The 9,812-nt window shown below is 43.6% G+C and overlaps 1 long non-coding RNA gene across 1 annotated transcript; it reads left to right on the top strand.

The window, feature by feature from the left end:
- The first annotated feature begins 289 nt into the window (after positions 1 to 289).
- LOC112451055 lies at positions 290 to 3,000 on the top strand. Its single transcript, XR_003039798.1, has 3 exons — positions 290 to 363; positions 1,414 to 1,604; positions 2,720 to 3,000. It is a non-coding gene; the product is annotated as an uncharacterized LOC112451055 (long non-coding RNA).
- Positions 3,001 to 9,812: the final 6,812 nt, after the last annotated feature.

Here is a 9,812-nt window from a genome sequence, read left to right as displayed (position 1 = left end):
ACAGGAATAAACTTGGAATTTAAAACACTGAAGGCTGGCCCTCAACGGGGATTTGAAATATATAAGATAGAAGCGAGAGGTGGGATCAGGTCATAGTTTAGTATAGTTTAATGCAGGGGTGTCCAATCTTGGTCCTGGAGGGCCACCATCCTGCAGGTTTTACTTGTTTCTCTGCTCCAACACACCTGATCTGAATCAATGGGTGATTAACAGGCTTCTGTAGAACATGAAGAGGGGATTTAACCTCTGAATCAGGTGTGTTGGAGCAGAGAAACAAGGAAAACCTGCAGGATGGTGGCCCTGAGGACCAGGATTGGAGACCACCGGAGATGGGTCCCAGCAGCATCCTGCACAGAAAAGAGAGTAAGGAAAATGGTTGGAGGTGTGAGTGTGTGTTGATTTATGAAGCCTTTTCTGTCAGCATAAGCATACACAATGAACAAGACAGACAAAACCTGAAAAGGTCACGCTGTCTGTGATTTACGAACTAATATGACGACACTCACCGATGAAACGTTCAAACATTCGACTCCATCGCTGAGTTTAGCTTTTTAAACTTGACACTGACGATCTGCTGCCGTCCTGGCAGTAACCAAGAGTGCTCGTGTTGCTACACAAAGATCTTCTCAAGATGGCAGCACAAATCCTCCTCTCTCTGGGTGTTTCTGGAGTTCAGTGATTAAAATTATTGAAGCAAACCCTTTAATCTCTTGTGTATTCAGAAGCACTGATGAACTGTGCTGCAGCTGCTCGTCTCCGGAGAAGAAACGCCACAAATATTGGCTGCAGTGAAATAATCAGTATGAGGGGAAAAACAGATGTTCAGTTCAGGCGACAGGAGTGTGTGTGTGTGAGGTTTGGTCTTTGTTTGGTCTTTGTGATCCGGGGGGCGCCATCGAAGAACAGACCTCTGATGGAAACACCTGACGTCACAGAGGAGGATATCAGAATCCCCTCCTTCACCACAACACCAGCAGAAGACGTCAGACATCGTTAGGAGTCGGGTTGGAGTGCGTTTATCAATAACTGGCTGCTGGCGCCCAGTCAGCATCACACACCCAAAAGCACCAACACTGGAGGATTCGTAGCTTAGCGGTATCAGCTGCGTTAGCGTGATGGGGGCCCAGTTGGGGACTGATTTGAGGATGAGGTTTTCTGAATCTCTCACAGCAGAGCTGCTGATGCAGGGCTGCATGTAGATGAGACGGCTTACTCTCTGCCTGGCTCGTATAAATTCAGCCTTACGTCAGAGTTCATCTGTTTGCTGCTTCTCCTACACGCCAGCTATTTCCCTGTACTTTAAAACCTCCTTTTCATTCTTCTGAGCCCTGTGTTTGGTCTCTGCCTTTAACAGCTAAATAATAGTTTTAACGTCTGATCCACAGCCCTCCTCTCGTATCTGTCCTCCCGCAGCAGCATCCTTCCGTCATCTGGGGGTATTCATCTTCCTTGAAGACCTCGAACCTCGAAGTCAAAGCCGAGCAGGTCTGTGGAGATGACTTGTTTCCTGGCTGCCTGTGAGGAAGGCCTGGGTGAGGAAGAATCCTGATACCCAGGAAACAGCAGGGGTACCTTCATCGCAGCAGCCCTGAAGACGTAAGAAGGTAGAAATGAGTCATACCGAACTGAAACATGGAGGATGGACCAGCATTCACACAGATCATTGTTTAGTTAGACCTAAACACCTTTAAGTATGCCAAAGGCCATCCTAGAACAGATGTTTTAATGGAGAGCTGAACTCCACTCCTGAACCCGTGGAAAGCTGAACTTCCTCTGAGTGGATCGTAGCCCGATCTCAGTGAAAAGCCTCTGCTGTGAAAAAGGTCAAACTTTCTCAGTTTGTTCGACACGCAAAGCACAAAAACACGAGGTTTAATCTCTAACTCAGCAGAGATAACAGCCCGAGCCTAAAAACGAGGGACCACTCTTTCCACGACCCCTCCACCGAGACGCAGCCTGATGTGTGCAGAGGTGCGAGGACCCGAGAAAAATCACTTTCTTTCACTCGTATTCGACAGGAAGGGAGGCTGACGTATAAACAGTTCAGGTGTTCAGTTTTGGAAAGCATTTGTGTAAATCATGTACAAAAATACAGAGAGATTTATATTCACAGACATTAAAACATCCCTTCTCCTCAGTACACTTGTCAGAGATGCACTCAGGCTATAATACATTTTTCTGATAAATAAAAAAGCAATGATTTTGTTCTCTAATCTTTGTTTTTTTGTAAAAACACCTGATGTTTTGGAGTCTGAGATAAGGAACTCGTGACTCTGCAGTTCGCCGCTGCAGGGAGTCATGCAGACGTTGCTGTTTCAGAACGGGCGCATTCTTTCCATTTTACTGAGCACGGCTGATCGGAAAGCATGAGGGAACTGACCGAACTGTCCATGAACCAGCTCCTGCTGCAGACTCACATGATGGAGCCATGTGGCCGCCACCGTTTCCTGCTTCAGTTTTTCATGTGACTGAAGGAGGGTGAAGTCCGCTTTCTCAGACAGAGAAGTGATGGTCTCTGGTGGGGATCACATGTGGAGCTCCCTAAAGTCGGTTTCAGGACACGGTGTAACATTTTCTTGTTTACAGAATATCTAGATGTTTAGAAATGTGCACACATCTCGAAAAGCCTCAACAGTGCTTCATTTCTTAGTGACATGTTTGAAATGCTCTGATTTTTACTGTTTATGTTGACTACACAACAGCTTTTCTGTGTTTTTAGGATCCATATCAATACAAGCAAAGATTTCTGCAGTTCTGAAGCGATTTGAGCACCTGTAGGAGCTTGAGTCGATGGAGGACGTCACCGATGAGGCTTCCCAGAGGTCTGAGGCTGAAGACTTCTTCCTCCACGTGTCGGGGATGTTCCTCCAGCTCTGCAGACAGCCCTACCCAGCCCTGCACACACATATGCAGTCACAAAGAATAATGTCAAAGAAAAGTTGGTTTTCTTTAAAGATATTTGTTGACAAACTGTAAGAGACAGCGAAGTGTTGGTTTATATCAGAGAAAACATAAAATTAATTCTTAATATAAAGTATTAAAAGAAGCATGCAAGTATTTTTCACTTTTTTATCTTTTGAGTGTAGTGTAGTTTGAAGTGCAAAGTTTTAAACATATTATATTATGATGGGGAGCCATCAGTATATTTGTCCTGATGGCTCCCCTCGTGAACCAAAAGGCCATTACAGATCTAATGTTACTTAATTATTTAACCACACCAAACGTTCTCTAAAGCCCAAGAAACCCAACGAGGCTCGCAGTTCACTTTCATATTTCCAAGCTTGCATCAACATCGGAAACCAAAACTACTAAACAAACAAAAAAACATGATTAAAATTACGGGGCCATTTTTACTCTGCCGGGGAAATTAGCAGGTGGCAGCCAATCAAAACAAGCGCAGATGGGAGGTTTTGGTTCTACACATGATTTTTTTGAACAATCTGCCTAATTATAAACACAGATGCTGACAGTTCACCCAATAAAAACATTGCAGTATACGGAAAGCAGCAGGTTTAAAACAAACATACCTGATGATCTTTAGCTGCATGTAAGTTCCTAACAGGATTTATGCCACGTGTTAATCTCAAATCTACCATGTGACTGCCCTCCATCTTGTCCTGCTTCAGCCTTGTTTTGTCTTGGAAGGAGATTTGGAAGACTTCTCTCTGAGCTTCTGTTTCCAACGTGGGTGAAGCAGATCCCCAGACAAACCTTCAATAAAGATTTTGTTACATTCTCATGTTTTAGGTTAAGTTTAAAACCCTTAATTGATGTAAAGCCTCCTTTTTTGTTGAGCTAGGTTAGTAAAAACCACTCTATAAGTTGGACATCTCTTGGAGCAGCTCCGTGTTCACGCTCCAGTTGGAGCTGGCGGGGAAACGAGGATGTCAGCTGCCACATCAGACACCGTGTTATCTGAGGATTTGCCGTGTCCGCCTGAAGAACGGGTCTGATCAGAGAGGCAGAGGACTGATGACTGGTTCTGATTACAATGACAAGTCCATTGGCTTTCTGGAAAAATGATCCTAGATACAGAAAACCCTGACATTTTTATTTCATCATGACTTCGAGTCAGGCATCTGAAAGGAAGCAGAATGACAACGAACATCTTATCAATTACTGCCTAATTTCACCCCAGCCTTCTTTATTTGTAGGAATCGGCCCAGGCTGCAGCTCCTAATGACCCTCTTCATGCGGGAATTCTGCCAAGTATAATCTCAGGATCTCATTGTAAGGTACGAGCTCAAAAGGCTTCACAACATTTTCCGTCCAATTTCTCCCACAGGGCAATTTGACACAGTCTCATCAACAATTCTAATGCTCGTTCAAGCTGATAATTATTCACTCTAATCTGTGATTCTTCCGCTTTCCTCTCAGTCCAACTTGCACCATTTACCTAGATGATGTTTAGTCGCTCGCCAGCGGTAATGGATAATCATTGGCTAATGGCGCAGGGCTACAGTGGTGGAATGATAAATAGCTGCTTCATTCCATTTTAAGTGTGTCCCTGTTTATCGATCATTGAGACTGATGAGACCGTATTAGATGCTAATGAAGTCCACACATGACTGACGCCAATATTAATCTTGTTGAATGGAATTAATAAGAATAAATTCGTGACACCATGCGGCTCCAATTTTCGCTTTAAATAGCAGTCACGATGCAAGTGGAGATAATTGTCTATTTGTTTGTGGCGACCCAATCTGGTGCTGTATATAGGGAGCAGAGAGAGGGCCATACATATAAAATACTGCAGGTTTGAGAGCCACAGGGAGGAATTATCACCCACCGTCCAAAAGACGAAGGTGGGCGATTAGGCTTTTGCCTGGGCCTGGTGCGTGTGTTCCCGTCTCTGACTTTTAGCAAAATAAGAGGACAACTGATTAACGTTTGGATTGGACTGATCCCCAACACTTATTCTGAGTGCTCAGAGGTCGTTCAAGATAACTATGGAGTCAACATTATCTGTCTGTTAGCAAAATCTCTCCTGAACCACTGGATGGATTTTCAGGAAATAATTATTCGACGCACATCTACAACTGATCCAATTCAAGATAGCCACCAAAGCCAACTGACCTTGGAAAACACATAAATGGCTACATTTCAGTCAGTTTTACAGATGTTGTGCTAAACATGGTGTGGTTGTAGCTGAGAGTCATTAAAATACACACTGAGAACTACACATTGATGGGAACGCATGGTTTCCAACCCCACTCCTGTTTACCAGCCCCACGCCTCTGTTTACTAACCCCACTCCTCCGTTCACCAACCCCACTCCTCCGTTCACCAACCCCACTCCTCCGTTCACCAGCCCCACTCCTCCGTTCACCAACCCCACTCCTCCGTTTACCAAAAACTGTCTGTAGAAGTAGCTCTTATATTTAGACTTTTAGACAAATATTCAGTCAAATCAGTTTGGGATTCTGGCAGCTTTGAATGGCCCAAAGAAATCCTGGAAAGGGCCCAACCCGGCCCGCGGGTCTGTGTGCAGATTCTTTATCAGCTTTTAATTAAAACAAACCTCGAAGAAATAAACTTTTAGCACTGTGACGTATTTCTGATGAGCAGGAGATGCAGCCATGTGTCTTAAAATAAATAAATGGATACACAAATAAATAAATAAATCTCTCTTTCTACCACGAGGGAAGAGCAGCATTTCTTTCATCTCCAAGTAGATATTGATGTGATATCTCTTGGATTTGATTTGCAGCAAACATCGCCGAGCAGCGGTGGCAGCGGTGGCAGCGGTGGCGGCGGTGGCGGCGGCGGCGGCAGCGGCGTGGTAAGATATGATCTGCAACAAGCTAACCCAGTCAAACTTTCCAGAGCTGAGAGATAATGATGTGGGATCACACGCAGTGAGTCAGGCTGCCTCTGCAGTGGCAAAAGAAGGCATCCTAATGGGGAGGAAGTCTCTCCATCCACAGCAGAAATATTTAATTTCATTAATGCTGCATGGTATCTTTTAATAAAGGGTCATTAAAAGTTAAGTTTAGGAAAGGATGTATATGAAACCTGCACAAATAAAACCACGTGTTGGGTCAGAGTCTGCTGAGATGTTGGCTAACAGAGGCCATAATCATCCAAAAAGAACAGTTTTCCTGTCAAACGCTGAAAAAGATTTATTTTAACTAAAATATGGAGGGCTAATTATCGCCAACCCAATTCAAGATGGCTGACCTTAGCCAACAGAAAAATGATCACAGCTCAGCCACAGATATTGAGCTAGTCACTCCCAACATATACTTTTAGCACGATGGCCTGAGATTGTGCATAATGTTTTTGCAAGGTTTGAATAAAATAACTCTTATTTTTCAGCATAAGATGATCTTAGTGCAAAACTCTGGGAGGAAAGGTGGCGGGAGATATGCATTCCTTTAAGGAATCCTGGGCCTTTTCTTTATATTAGGAGTAAACATGACTCCCATCGTGCATTCAGGCGTTTTTCTGACTTCTCCACTAACAGTTAATCTGTAAGAGGATACAAAAAGTTGTGTTTTGTTTGGATTTACCTACGTGAGCAGGCTGCTGTCAAACAGGAGCTGCGTCTCGGCCTGATCTTTGGTGATATCTGCATTTGCATTCATGCCAAAAGATTTCCGGCCGGGGGGCTGAGGAGGGCGAGACTTCGTAGACTCTAGCTATCGTCCTGCGACAGAGACGGGGAGAACAGAAGGAGAGGAGACGGGTTAAGTTAGAGAGCAAAATTTAACGCAACATCAGAAAACATCTCGAGTAATAGCACTCATTGAAAAACAACTCTGCTGCTAAGATTGCTGACATTTATTTTAATGAATATGTAAATGTGACTTCATGAATAAAAGATGTGATTGGAGGGGGGTGAAGTACCGGAGAACAAAATGCCAAATAAAATGCTGCACGCCATAGACGGCGCTTGTGTTAACAAATACATCAACCCTCAGTGACAGTGGCTGCCTGCTGTGCCTTATTACACACATTTTATCTCCTAATGACTTTTTAAAGGTGGCTCATCAACACTGTGAAGGAGCTATAGGTCATGGGATGCACTTACTTCACAAAAACATAGTTTTGTTGAGTTTTGAAGATACGGCATGCAGCTTTGTGCATCTGATGGATCTTTAACTAATATTTTAATGTTTTCTAATATGTTTACGGTGCTCTATTTGTCAGAAAGGTTAAATCAGAACCATGTTTCCACTTAAACAAATAATGCTTGTTAGTCTTTCTTTCCTTACCCATGGCACAAAACACAAAACAAACTAAAATTACTTCTGCTTTTCTGGTGGCTGAAAACACATTTTGCATAAAATTCACAGTTTGTCTTCAAGGTCAGACACGTAATCTGTCCCCAGGTGACAGAATCCTGGAAAAGGCCCAGCAGAGGATGTGCTTCCTGCATCAGCTGCGGAAGTTTGGACACCCACAGGATCCATGTTGACACAGCAGCCGTCGAACCGGTCCCGCTCTCCTCCATTGCAGCAGCAAACAGACTGTGAGGACAGCAGAAAAACGGATCAGCGCCTCCCTGCCCTCCACCCAGGACTGAACCAGGACATGAGCAGGATCCCTCACACCGTGGACACCGTCCTTTCAAACTCCTCCCTTCTGCCAGGAGATACAGGAGGTCAGCTTCTTTCTTGAAGCCGTCACCCTTTAAGCAACTAACTTGTAACTGTTTTTATATTTTGACCTGAACATAATATCACCAGATAAAATGATCATCTTCTCTTCATGAGCTCATCCTAAGCACACACATTTGTAAAATATGTCGTAGCGTACTGTGCTGCACAGCCTGGGGACTTCCTGGGTGGAGTTTACATGTCCTCCTCATACGCTGGTTTCCTCCCACTGACCAAAAGCATGCATGTTAGGTCAAATGGTAACTCTAAATTGTCCCCAGGTGTCCCCATGTGTCTCTGTGATGGACTGGAGACCTGTCCAGGGTGTCCACTGCCTCCCGGCACCAGCTCCCCTAAATATTATATAAATATATTATATTTTATATATTGTACTTGGCTATTAAATATTGTATTTATTCTAATTTGGGCAGGGAAGTGACATTGGATCTGAATCTGGACTTTTGGACTTCTTACTTTTTGTGCATTGCCCTGAGATGACTTTTGTTGTGAACTGGCGCTGAATAAATAAACTTAACTGAATGCAACACATATATCTAATGAGGAAAGCTGCTAGAACAAGAGAACCAACTTAACTTTCGATCATATTCGACCCCTTTTTAGTCGTTGCCCTCCTACTTTGTATAAAAAGTTCAGTGAATTTTAGTCAGCACCTGTGCCGACCAGTTTAGTGGCAGAGAGGAGGAGGATAAAGCCAAGCTGAGTGGAGTCGTACATGTGCTTCAGTGCAGTGATGAGTGCTCTTTATGTAAGTGAAATGACACTACACAGAAGGTTTAGCTGCTCAGGTCAGGACTCGGCAGTTCTCCTTTATCTCAAGCACAAGGGACACTTCTACGAGGACTAATAGACATGAAGTGCACAGAAACAGTAGATCGTTTCAGAGAGGAGTAAGGATGGATGACTCTGCCGTCATCTATTAAAAACGTAGAGTACAGCTTTGACAAAACTCCGGTTATGGTTCAGTAACCTTTTACGCCTTGAATGATCAGAAACGACCCAGAGTTGTGAGAGCTGTTGCACTGATTTCTTGTTATTTTTTTAATATTACTTATATTTCCCGTAGCTGGTGCATAGTAAAGCCCCTGACTCTGAGCTCAAACTCACAGTCTGGGTCGAGGGTAGGCAACCTTGGTCCTGGAGATCTACTATCCTGCATGTTTTCCTTGTTTCTCTGCTCCAACAGTCCTGATTCAGAGGTTAAATCACCTCTTCATGTTCTGCAGAAGCCTGTTAATCACTCATTGATTCATATCAGGTGTGTTGGAGCAGAGAAACAAGTGAAACATGCAGGATGGTGGCCCTCCAGGACCAGGGTTGAAGACCACTGGTCTGTGTCCTCGGTGATCTTCGAGGTGTAAAAGATGGAGAAGATGTTCAGCTGGGTTTGTCCGACTCCCTCCATCATTAGAGCATCGAATGAAACTTCCTGCGAGAAACAAGAACTCATCAATCAGAGGACAGAAAGCAGCAATACTGATTCAACATGTAGAAATGTCAGTGTGTACATTTTTAGTTTTATAAATCTTACTTGTGTTATTATTCATTTTGCATTAACTGTGATATTCTCAGGCCCTGCGCCATAATGTGACAAAGAAGGGCGAGATTGTGACCACTGTGGCATTTTCTGGAGGACGATTTCACTTACAAATTCACTGAGCAGCTCTTGGTTACAAGCTGAAAATGTCATCGAGTACAAAAAAAAAGAGATATCCTCGGAAATTCATTTCTGGCACTTTTCTTCGGCTACAGCAGGAGGACTGGGAGCGGCGGAGTGTTTGTGGAAAAATGTCAAGAGGGGTTTTGAATGTGGCTCATGAAAGTGAACACTTGAGTAAAGCAGAGCCCACTTGTGAGAGACAGAATTAAAACTGTGCTTTGAAAGTGAAAATAGCACACCGATCGAGGCATTTATGTGTTACAGATATAAACTCATTGCATGTCAAAATAAAGTCTGTGACTTGTGGCGTGCACTGTGTGACATCATTACATGTTTTTGCCCGTGTGTGTTCATGTGCGTCTGTTACTAAAATACCTCATCAACCTCTGGACAAACATCAGCATCTGATTAACTGCTGAGCCAACCCCTTAAAAGAGATTTTAAATATAGTTAAGGAGAATATATTTTGGCATAATATTGACTAAAACAACAATGACAAATACCACACCCTAAAAAATCATAAACGTTGTCAC

The sequence above is a fragment of the Kryptolebias marmoratus genome, linkage group LG6 (genome assembly GCF_001649575.2).
Source record: "Kryptolebias marmoratus isolate JLee-2015 linkage group LG6, ASM164957v2, whole genome shotgun sequence".
Taxonomy (NCBI): Eukaryota; Metazoa; Chordata; class Actinopteri; order Cyprinodontiformes; family Rivulidae; genus Kryptolebias; species Kryptolebias marmoratus.
The sequence above is the reverse complement of the archived record's forward strand: the minus strand, read 5'-3'. Positions and strand labels throughout refer to the sequence as shown.